The sequence below is a fragment of the Pangasianodon hypophthalmus genome, chromosome 1 (assembly GCF_027358585.1).
Source record: "Pangasianodon hypophthalmus isolate fPanHyp1 chromosome 1, fPanHyp1.pri, whole genome shotgun sequence".
NCBI lineage: Eukaryota > Metazoa > Chordata > Actinopteri > Siluriformes > Pangasiidae > Pangasianodon > Pangasianodon hypophthalmus.
The window spans coordinates 28,614,756-28,626,815 of record NC_069710.1 but is presented as its reverse complement, the minus strand read 5'-3'; the positions used below and the strand labels follow the sequence as shown (position 1 = coordinate 28,626,815).

The following is a 12,060-nucleotide window of genomic DNA, read 5'->3' as shown; positions in this document are numbered from 1 at the left end:
AGCTTCAGAGTAGGTGTATGCATCTGGATCCCTCAAAACGAAACAAAAAAGTCAAGGCCGCAATATAGTCACTTTTTAAAGCCCACAGCTTTAAAAGTTTGACGAAGTTAGTGCTGAGTAAATGTGATACTTTTGCAAGTTTGCTGCCAGGCCACAGGAAAAGTCTGTGGTTGGTCACTTACGGTGTCATTCACATGACGTCTTCCTGTTAATGTAGGCAGTTCTTGGCTACATTTAGTGACAAAAGTACCAGATTCTCTAGAAATAACTAAAAGTCTGGCTTTGCAAGACTACAGTATGGTCACTTGGTACTGGTTTCAAAGACAAATTGTAGATTTGTTACCATACAGCTAAAAAGAACTGTTAGAATAAACGAACTGCAGGCCATGTTAGCAAATATATGGACTTGAATCTAGCATGCTAAAACCTCACATCATGCAAAACGTCTATTTTTATTACATTACTAGACAATGAAAACATTTAACCAAAGCCCTGCGACTGAATTAGCACCTCCCTAAATGTACAATACATACAGCATGTGGTAATGTATCATTCTTAAAGTAAATTGTGAGATGATTAGCTGTAATAGCACTGTAAGGGTGCAGTGGTTTCTGTTGGCTGTGTTAATGTTTGCTCGCTGGATTCAGTTCCAGCTTTCCGTGTCTTCGTGACCTGGCTGTGTGGTCCCTCTCTCTCTCTAACCAGTCCTACTGTTTCTGCACCAACACAGAAGTGGAAAAGCGGTTAGTGCCTTACAGCTAGACCTGAATGATTTTCGGGGGGTCCAACCGCATGTTGGGTCTGTTTTTTCAGAATCACCCTGCTGTAACATCTTGGTCTTGCTGAAATTCCTATCCCCTCTCCAAGGCCTGATGAAACTTCCATTAATAAGTTAGCTTCTTAGTGTGCTGGCATGCTAAACAAGGCCAAACAAAATAAAGGCCAAACAGAATAATTGTATGTTCTGGAAAAGAGAGCTGTAATATTGTAAAAGTAACTTTATGGTCGTAATGGATGTCGTTATACTTTATTTTTGATTTATGTTTTAATAGTAATAAATTACCGACTAGCTTAAAAAAAAATTCGAAAAAGCCTAAAATCAGCCACGCATTCCCAAGCCTTCTCAGAGTGAAGGCTAAAATAAGCCATGGTTTGTTATGGCTGAGCAAGCTGCCATTATGTGGTCTGATGGATCCTGTTAGTGCTAAATTTAAGCACAAATGAACTACCTCATCAGGGTCTGCAGCCATCACACTACACTGCTCTCCAAAGGACAGGCGATTTTTCATTTCAGTCTGGCTCAGGCGATGGTGCATTTACTGAGTGCTAATGCAGCGTGGCTCAGGCCAGAGAGCAACCAGGGAACTAAATCCCAGACATAAATCATGATTGCATAATAATTTAATTGTAAAGCAAAGGTTATGGGTAAAATTGCAATTTTGCCTGAGAAAAAGATGAGCTGTAAGTAATACAGGACACTGAAAAATATGTTAAATGTGAAACAGTAGGAACATTCATTAAAACTTGGCTGTCTATGTTAGGTCAAAACTTAAAAAAAAAATAACTTAAGAAAAGTCCCTATGAAATGGCTTCTTAGCTGTGATTTCATTCCATATGTAGATGCATTTTCCTCTGAAACAGGAAGTCAGAGTGATGTCATTTGGAAGTGTTTGAATAACTTACACAACAGCCAGTAGTGTTCAAGCTAATAGTGTTCATGCTCCCACTGAATCTAAACAAACTTAGCATGCTAGCTAAATATGCACAACAGCAAATAGATTAACGGGGCTTTTACTTACTCTTACTGACAGAGATGACCTGATGGTGTGTAAAGACAGAATCACGTTCTCACGCAGTCAGAGGAAGTGACAAATTCTGGTAGTGAACAGCCCCAGGTCAGTAAAACACCTCAGAAAAGTGTCACATAACCGTGACCTTGTACAAGTTCCACCCTCTTCAAAACGAATAAACTCCAACCACTTTTTTTCTCAAGGGATTAGAGCTGTAGTCAAGGCCACCATTGTCCAAGACAAGTCCAAGACCACAACTAGCTGAAATCAAGTCAAGACTGAGTCTTAAGGGATCAAGACCAAGTTAAAATCAAGTCCAAATGAAAGTGATACCGACTCAAGATCGAGACTAAAAACCATCAAATCCTTTTTGCGGCCAAGCCTTTACTTCTGCTAGTTGGCTTCATTTGTGCATTGCACCAAACATTAGGCTATGTTTTCTAGAAGTATTACTTCTTGTCAAACTTAATACAAAAACTGCATACAAAAGGTCAAGACCAAGACAAGTCCAAGTACAAATGCTAATAAGTCCTAAGTCCAGGTGAATGCAGAAAAGGTCTTGAGACTGGACTCATGTCCAAGACTGGACATCAGCCCTTATAGCCCTACAAGGGATACTTGGAAAAGGGATAAACAGCCAAAAACACTTAGACGAGCCATGTTTACTGCTAAGGAGTCGCTACTATAGAGCAAGACCTGCCTCCAGGGGAGGGACATGTATAGTTCTAGAGAGCATTTAATTGGACAATCATGAAGATTTGAATTTTTGATCATTACCATGGAAGTGACAAACTATAAAATTAAAACAAGATAATATTTTAAACTGCCTATTTTTCCCAATTTGGGTTTTGCCATTTCTCACCCATTAGCTACTTCTGTCCTATCATACAATAGATACAATGTAGTGGTTGTATTCTAAATGTGCTTTTTAAGAGATAAGAAAAAAAATCTGGATTTCTCTCAATTTGAAATAATGCTTTCTTGGTGCCTGTGCTCGTCCTATGGTCGGGAGATTTGTCGCGAGTTTGTATCCCAATGATGCCATAGCTATCCATGGCCAGGAATCAAGAGAGAGTGCTGTCTGGGTGGGAGCGGCATACTCTCTCACCTGTCAATCAGCAACACTAGCCAATCATAGTCATTTGTAAGCTTATGCATGCAGAAAAGGGTGGACAGAGCTTTCCTCTGAGTGTGTTACGCTGTGCTGTGATGCAGCATGAACAGCGTTCAAAATGATGTTGCTTGGCTTCATATGTCTCAGATGAAGCATGTGCTAGCCTTCACTCTCCCCGGTTGGTAGATGTTTTATGATAAGGGAAAGCTGGCTGGTGGGTGGGAATTGGAGAATGATCAAAAACTGGGGAGAAAAAATAAGAAAAAATGCTTTCTTTAATAATATATAACATTTTTTAAAAAGCATTATAAAACCCATAAAATAAGAGTTCTAGGTATCAGCTTTTAAGTCACTGAAATTATTAAAGACACACTGTAAACCTGATAAATTTGTATTCGAACAAGTAAGAAACGCTAAATTCACTCCTAACCTTAAGCATGACCATTATAACTTTTCATAAAAATGATTTCGTATGAGTTGTGAGAAATTTGCAAGAGTAAATCCATTTGGGCCTGAAACAGATATTTAGGATCCAAAATTATTTACAGCAAAAAATCATGACAGATAAACGGATAAATGGCTCAAGCCTGATTAATCTGTTTCTAAAGAAAAACGTGCATGCATTTGAACGAGCAAGGATGATAAGATTGGATTTTGTTTGATTTTATATGAAGAAAATGTACAAATCTCAACTCCAAACTCTCACCCTAACCTTAACCTTCTCAGCATTTCACATGAACTGAGTCATGGAAATTACAATAAATCTGCAAGTGTGACACCATGTTGACCTGCTACAAGCAGCCAGGGTCCAAAGTTATTTAGAGAAAAAGAGACATACTTATGGCAGATAGCATGTGGATTAAATGGCTTGGGATTCAGACTGAGAAATGCTTATTAGCAGCCTGTCATTATGTGGAAGCTTCTCGGAAAACCGGCCACCAAGGGAAACATTTATTGTGTGAAGACAGCAGCAGGAGCAGCAGATCCCCTCCTCACCCGCTCGCTGTGGTTTGTATTGTTTTTGAACAATCGCTGCTAATTTGCCATCTGGTTTGTAGGCCATTGTGCTCAGGTCTGGGTTAAAGGCATTGTGTGTCAGTCATTAAGGAGGCTTGTCAGGGATGGGCTGCTGTGGCTGTGGGCGTAAGGGGTGTGTGTGTATGTGTGTGTGTGTGTGTTGCTGTGGATAAAGTTAAGAAGTTAAGAGTTAGTGTGTGTAACCCACCATGTTGTAGGTTAAAAATGTGTTATGTAAGGAATCACTTCAGGACACATTGTTATAAGGAAAAAATCAATGGCATTTTTTTAATGAGCTACTGTTATCACCCTGAAGCTCCCAAAATCGCATGTCCCCAAGTATTTTACTTCTTTTTAATCCATTTATGGTTATATTTAATACTGTGGAATTTCCTCAAAGTTCGTTCCTTTTATCACTTGCGTTATAGCAGCTATAAACACTCGTTCCCTCACCAGCCTCTCTGTTTTTCTGTTTTGTGAAATTAATAATACAGCAAATGCAACTTATTATGTTACAGAGAAACTGGTACGCCTTCCATCTTGAAGATTTTCCCATGTTGGAAAACTACCTCTGACTGTTACAAAGCATGGACACTCCTTCCATAAATGTTAAATAAAAGTCACCTGACAGAAAACGTTATCAAATCAATGATTTTTTAAAATCCGTTTATGCGGCACGTTTGCCAGATACATACTCTTACTTTAAAAACAATAGCATATTAGAACGAGTGCATTAATGTAAACCTTGTCCGGGCTGCTGTTATAGAAAATTAGTCAACACTTTCTGACCAATCAGAATAAAGCGTTCAGTAGCACTGTGATATTAATATTATTATTATTAATAATAATAATAATAATAATAATAAAGCTGAAAGTTAAGCTTGCAGTCTAATATAGAGGAGTCTAAAACTACAAAATAAAAAAAGTTGCTTACAGATTGCAGCATATCTGTGAGGGAGTGTTTTTATTTAACATGTGCATGTGTACAAATGACTCATGACCCACAAGGAATATTTGCTTAAGTCTATGTTCTGTACAAAGGTTTAAATCATGTGTTGCCCCTCTCTTTCTCTAGCTTTCTTTCTCTCTGTCTTTCAGCGTGTGTTTGTGTTTTCCCCTAAGTGCCTCACTGCCCCTCCACTTTGCTGATGACTAGCTGTGTTCCAGCAGGCTGATCAATACGGCTCTTATCCTCTCAGCCTGCAATGTACCAAAGCCCACCTGAGAGCCAAGGAGTGCGTGAAGGAGGGAGAGAGAAGAGAGACAGACAGTGAGAGAGGAGAAAAAGAGAGAGAGAGAAAGAGAGAGAGGCCTGGGGTTTTAGGTAGGTAATGTATTATTGAAGAGTGAATCTTGCTGAGCACATTCAGGGTTTGTATTAAAATAGTCCATATTGCTGTAGTAACCAGAAAAGTAAGAGGCGCACAAAAATACTGAGCCCAGCTCGATTTTTCTTCCTCTCAGCTACAGCCTGGTGTAACTCAACACCTCAGCTCACTTGCTAAACCACTCTTTTAATTAAAACTGCCACGTTACACCAGCTTGTGTGTGTGTGTGTGTGCATTGCCTTAGTTTATGTAGAGCTTTCTTACAAAAGCCAATTTAAAAATTCTTCTCAAAGACCTTTCTTACAACAGACAATTCATAGGAATTGAAACAAATAATCAAACAAATTGAAACAAATAATCAGACATGGACATGATGTTATTTTTCAAACCTTTGTAAAAAACACCCCTAAGATTTATGAGCAGTTAAGCTATGATATTAAGTGATGGATTTGATGTTATTTCAGGGATCAGGAATTATAACAGTGCCTACACTGGGCATTTTGCACTGTATTTACATTCAGCATAGTGTATAAATAGTACTCAGTTTGTGCTGGAACAGGATCCGGCACCTCTCACAGATTTGAAGTGCCTGGAATTATTTTGAATTAAATAAAGTAATAATGCAATCATTTACTGAATGATCATTCTCTATGTGTCTGAAGACTTTCTTGCAGCTGACTTTGCTGTCATTTCTTAAAGAACAAGATGCTTAAAAACTAGTTGGCCCATCACTCAGAAAATTCAGCCGAACGGACACCGAACTGCCACAGACTAACAGAACAAATCTTGACATCAGGAGGAGGCTGTAAATTACATGAGTGCATTGTGGAGTAATTTGAATAATTAGACAAGCTAAGAACGTCTCTTTTGATCGATAATGGTATTCATGTTGTTAGATTCGTGTTATGTTGTTTAAAGGGCTGTGAGAAAAAATTTTGTTGTGAGCTTAAACACATATTGTGAAGCTTAACGTATATAAAATATGCAGTTTACTCCTCCAATCCTCCCATGGCATCACTGAAAGGTTACGGTTGCAATCCCTCGTTGTACTGCTGTCACCTTACCCATGCTATTAGCTCTTTAATACGATGGCTTTCAACACTAGAGCAGACCTGGCAACCTTTAAGTACGTATTTTAACATTGGAGAACTCTGCTGTGAATTACCACTTAAAACTACACAAGAAGAGGAGTCTTCTGTCTTCCCCAATAACAACAATGTTTCGAGCTCTCTGATATGAACTGATCACCTGGAAGCCCCGCCCCCTTCCTCCATCTCACATTAATGATCACTCATCTCAATTTTCTTGCTTGAAAGATGTGGCTTCTTCAATTTCTGTCAAGGTAAATGAAGCTTTATGAGGTCATTATTGAGAAATAAAATCTGTCAGTGTATGTTTTGCTTAGCTAATATTAGATATGTACATAAATAGTATTAGTTAATCATGCTGTATTTATTGTCATGGCAGCAGATACAGATGCAAGTGCAGGGTAAGACAGCTTTATTAGAAAAGCTTAACAACAACACCAAATTGATAGGCAAAATCGTACACAAGGAAGCAGGCTAGAGTCAGGCGATCACCAAACAACTTGACCTAGGCAAAGACTATAACCGTAAAACTATAAAACAAGAAATGAGATCAGTGACCAGGTAGACTTTAACAGAGTGCAAGACTTAGTAACAACAGGTATGAAAACACTGAGGCCTACAACTAGGTGTTAAAGTCTTTAAAAACACTTTACAAATAATGTTAACACTAATGATAATTAGAAAGTGATTGGCTGGTTCAAGCAGTGCAGTCAAGCCCATTGTGGGAGAAACTCGGGGTGTGCTTATATACAGGGTTTTACAGTAACCCCCAGGCACTGGGCTATGTATTATTCCCCTTCGGGGTTAGCAGATCTGCTATGTACTGTATTATGAGAATCGCTTGGAGCACTGTTCTGGGACGTTTTCCCTCCCTGTCCACTTGCTGGAATTTGGAGTTCTGGTACTGCATGCTTTACCAATGAAGCAGTGGGTACAAAATCCAACCAAAGTGGACTTTATTTAAAAAAAATACAGCACATTTTAAACCAATTAAGATATGAATAAACTTTTTTAACATAGTTACGTAGAATGATTATCATTTATGGAGCTTTGAGACCAGCAATTTGCTTGATTTCAATATTACTAGATGAATATGATATATACAGTATATAAGACTTTTCAGCTATTTAGTATAGAAATTCTAAATACGCATCACAATATAAAGGGCTTATAATATAAATATAAAAGCAATATAAAATGCTTACTGAAGATGAATGGATGAATGAATGAAAATAAAACGAATCAGCTTGCAGATACATTTTAATCACAAGTTTAAAAAAATAGTCTGCATCTGTTTACAGAATTATCATTTCATTCTAACAGACCTCGTAGCTAACACAACTTCCACAAACTTTAAATTCTCAGGTTTCACCTCAGGCAAAAACCAGCTCTGACACATATGATATGTTTGAAGACACCAGATTGTTGTCACATTCAATATTTATAACCGTTTTTTTTATGGGGAAAGTAAATCCTTGATGAAGATCCCTTTAATAATACAAACAAGCGCAAATGTCAGTGTGATTTGTAGAGCGCAGTGTAGGAGCAGCCGGCCGTGACAGCGTGGCAATCTACACGTCAGTTTTACTTAATTGGCCAACAAGGGTGCAACGTGGCTGCTGACAGGCTTCAGTGCACGTGTCGAGAGCTGGAATTTTTGACATGTCTTCGTAGTTAGACAATGTAATGTGTGTTTTTGTTGTAAAAAAAAAAAAGTCTGATCCATGATAAAGGGGATTTGGTGTTGGATTTGTGGTTTTCAGAGCATGCACGTGGTGGCACCTCAGATGAGAGAGATGAGAAATCACAAACACAGACACATCTATGCTTTTTTGGTCTGATTAGAATAGACGTATATTATCTGAAACACAAGCTCCACCTCACAAAAAAACCTGATCCAGCGAGACGACACAGGCTCCACCTGTAATTGCACTGCCAAAGGGCCTGCAGAGTCGGCTACTCTCACACGCCATTATAAAACTGTTTTTTTTTTGTTGCGTAGACAGTGTGTCTGCCTTAATTGTATCCCCGTTCCCCCAGAGTGGCAATCGACAGCAGAGGAATACTGCTATCTTTATTCTTGGGGTTTATTGTAAATGTCATTCTCAAAGGGTTGAGGTTTCAAAGTTTGGGACAAAATTATGCTTTGAAGCCCCAACATGATTATTTCGTCTCATTGGAGGCCCTTTTTTAGAACAATTTTGTACACTGACATCAGCAGAAAATAGTCCTTCACAACTTGAAGTCATGAAAACAGAGAGCTGTGTGTAACCTCAAAGCGTGTGCAACATCTTCAGACCCACAATTGTGTCTCCGCACATCAACAGCCCTGTCACATGTAGTTAAGGAAATGACTGAACTCAACGCACTTTGAAAACCTCCTCACGCCCACTTTTAAATTCACACAAGACCTGTTAGAAAATCGGGTTATTTTTCAGCAGATCTCACTGCTGTTTTTGTTTTGGGGTTTAAAGTGCACTTACTTTGGTCTAGTTCAAGGATATTAAATTTAAAATTATGACTGCATAAAATTCCATGCTTAAAATTCCAAGTGCAGGATGATCAATGTAACATGACTGATGATGACCACATTTTAGTTTTTAACCATTATTGGGGAGCTCATGGCTATAAATAAGATTTTTTGGTCATGTTTTTTTTTTTTTTTTTTAATATTGGCACTTCATGGATAAACAGAAAAGATGTAAATGTTTTGAACTAGAGGATAAATGCATTCTTCTGTCCATTTGTCTTTAAACAATGTGTTTTTATCGTCAACCTTTTTTTTTTCTTTTTTTTTTTTGGAACAAACCATTTCCTCACTTCACTATTCACACCAGAGACGGTAAATGAAATGAAAAATCTATGAAACTCTCTAAAAATTCTTCCCTTTCTGACTTAATATCTCTAGTTCTGTAGCTAGTCTCTGGTCTGATGAGCTGCCTGTAGCTAAATCATTTACACACATCCATGTTACTGGATATAAACCATGTTTTATGTTTAGAAAACTAAAGTTGCTAAACTACAGACAATTATTATTATTATTATTATTATTATTATTATTATTATTATTATTATTTTATACAGTGAATGGCTTTGTTGCAGTATTTTTCAGTTGGGTCCACTAAATTATAAACGTTCATAAATGGTCACAAATTTCTCCACTGAGACAATACACTCAGCTGTCCACTGCACTATCCTGTTATCTTTAGTGTACGTAACTGAGGTACAGTGACTGCAGGAAAAGCATTATACAGTTCGTTTTCTCCTCCTCTAACCGCTATTAGTGCTTTTCCAGTGACTTCTGGTTCTTTCTTGTATTTCCATCATATTTACATATTTAATAAAATTTAATACTTTTCAAAATGTGGAGTTTCATGTCTAATGCAGACCAAAGACCAAATTTTCATGGATGATACACCAAATGTAAAAATCACTTTTATTTACATGATAAATAAATGCATAAATATATACTTTTTAAAGATAAATAATATTTTTGTTAATAAAATAAATACTTTTTAAAAGTATTTTTAAGTTTTTATTTTTAAAGGTGCTTACAAGATTTGATTTTAGGTTTTTAAAGTTTTACATTTTTTAAAGTTTTAAGTCTTATTTATTTATTTATTTTTTTATGTATGTATGTATGTATGTATGTATGGCACAGTTTTTTGCACCGAGTATTTTTAACCAGTGAGAGGTTTTGCCGTTCTCCAGCCATTTTATTTGATTCGGCTTTCCCCAAAATTGCTCCCGTATTCTATTTCAAGAATTAAATACCTAATGCTAGCCTCATCCATTATAATACTAACATACATATTTGACCATGCAAATGCCTTTTTTGCTCTGAATATTTAATGTGATTACAAAAAAATGATTATAATTTTTATTTGCTGTTCATTAGTAAACTCCAGGCATCAGATAATACAAGGGTTTAGTGAAAATGCAGCCTGATTCTTTAAAATGTTTATTGGTATTCTGAACCAGCACTGGCCTGCGCCTCAGTGGAGAGCTGTAAAGTAAAAAAAAAAAGAGTTTCTGCTTTCCCAGATCATGTGAGACAAGAAGGCTTGATGTGTAAGATGTAAGATATGAACTAATAGCTTTTATGTCATATGTTCATGAGATTCAGGGAGAAATGTCCTATTGGGTATGTTTGTAAGAATTTGCATGGCTCAGATTGTGTGAAAAAGTACATAAGATGAAGGTTAGGGGCGGGGTTTAGTGATTGCTCTATTTAATACTATTTGGTTCATATGAAATTTGACAAAATCACTGATCAAACTTGCTCTGATCAAATTCGCATGAGGTTGTTTCTACCAATATTCTGCATCCACATAATGCTTAACCCTGGATACAATAATCCATGGTGGTCTGTGAAGTTCACCCCGACGTGCCTCAGTGACCCTAATCCACTCCCAACTCAAACAAACTCTTGGATTACAACCAGGAAAAGGTCTCTGGACCACCTTTTGAACGCAAAACCAATACTACCCAGTGACTCGTACCAGTCCGTCTGGGAATCCAAGGCTTACACACAATGCAGGTTAGATTGGATTTATTTACGCACCATTTGCATTGAAAGGGAGCAGAGGAAAGGAGGTGTGAGGTTGGAAAGCCAGGACATGGGATCAACCCTCCATTTGCTGATTAAGAACAAGTTGAAACAGAACAACACTGTGCTTCCACCCCACTGTCACTCTGGCAGATGTAAGACACTTGGACGTAACAGCTGGAGCAACGTGAGCTGGGCAGCTCCCAGCACTTATCCAATCCTCTCAGCATAATTCTTAAATTGCTGTCAGTCTTGCTGTCTTTTCAATGCAAATGAGGCCTATTTATCCAGGCTTATGGGACACGGAAGATTACAACTTTAGGGAAGGAGAATTGCGATGGTGAATAAAATATGTGACTTGTCTTATTTTCCGCCTTCTGCTCATTTGGAAAGCAATCATCTCCATGTCACAGATGTAGGCCAACATATTCATTTAAATGGGGATTTTTTTTCTTACATGAATAATTCCTGCACCATTATTATCTCATTAAAAAGAATTATACCATATCGCTGCTGAATTCTCAAATCTGATTGGTCAGAAGTTGTTGATTAATTTTCTACAATAGCAGCTCTGACAGTAGTCCCAGCTGCAAGCTTTATATTAATCCACTTGTTTTAATACGTTATCAGTTCCATAGTAACAATTACACAGGGACTTGTTTGGCAGATGCTCCACCTCAACAGATTTAAAATGTGTTTTTGTTGATAAGATGAATTTTTCTGTCAGGAGATGTTTATTTAGCGTTTTTGGAAGGAGTCTCCAGTGTCAGCGCTTTGTAACAGTCAGAGCTTAAAAAGCTTTCTGCCAAGTTTTCAGGACAGAGGACTTTGTGGTTTTTCAGTAATATTTTATCTTATTAACTTCAAGAGAGAGAAAAAAAGAGTGTTATAACAGGAATTGTTTCGCAGATGTTTAAAAACATTAAACGTAACTGTAAGTGGATAAAAAGTATGACGTGTCATTCTTTAATTAATAAAAAAAATTGTTAATGTTAGAAAATTTCCATGGTATTAGACAAAATGGTTCAGCACATGGCTAAATAATCAATTTCTGGATGGTAACAGTTACTCCACTTCATATCAGGCTGCATCACACCACCTCATTGTTGATTTTTTTTTCCTAAAATGCCATGTCCCAAAGTGTATCGCTTACATAATAAATTTGAAAATACTT

The 12,060-nt window shown here is 37.4% G+C and overlaps 1 long non-coding RNA gene across 1 annotated transcript; it reads left to right on the top strand.

The window, feature by feature from the left end:
• Positions 1–3,733: 3,733 nt before the first annotated feature.
• LOC128318534 (uncharacterized) lies at positions 3,734–5,878 on the top strand. The gene is made up of 2 exons (XR_008301932.1): positions 3,734–3,912; positions 5,020–5,878. It is a non-coding gene; the product is annotated as an uncharacterized LOC128318534 (long non-coding RNA).
• Positions 5,879–12,060: the final 6,182 nt, after the last annotated feature.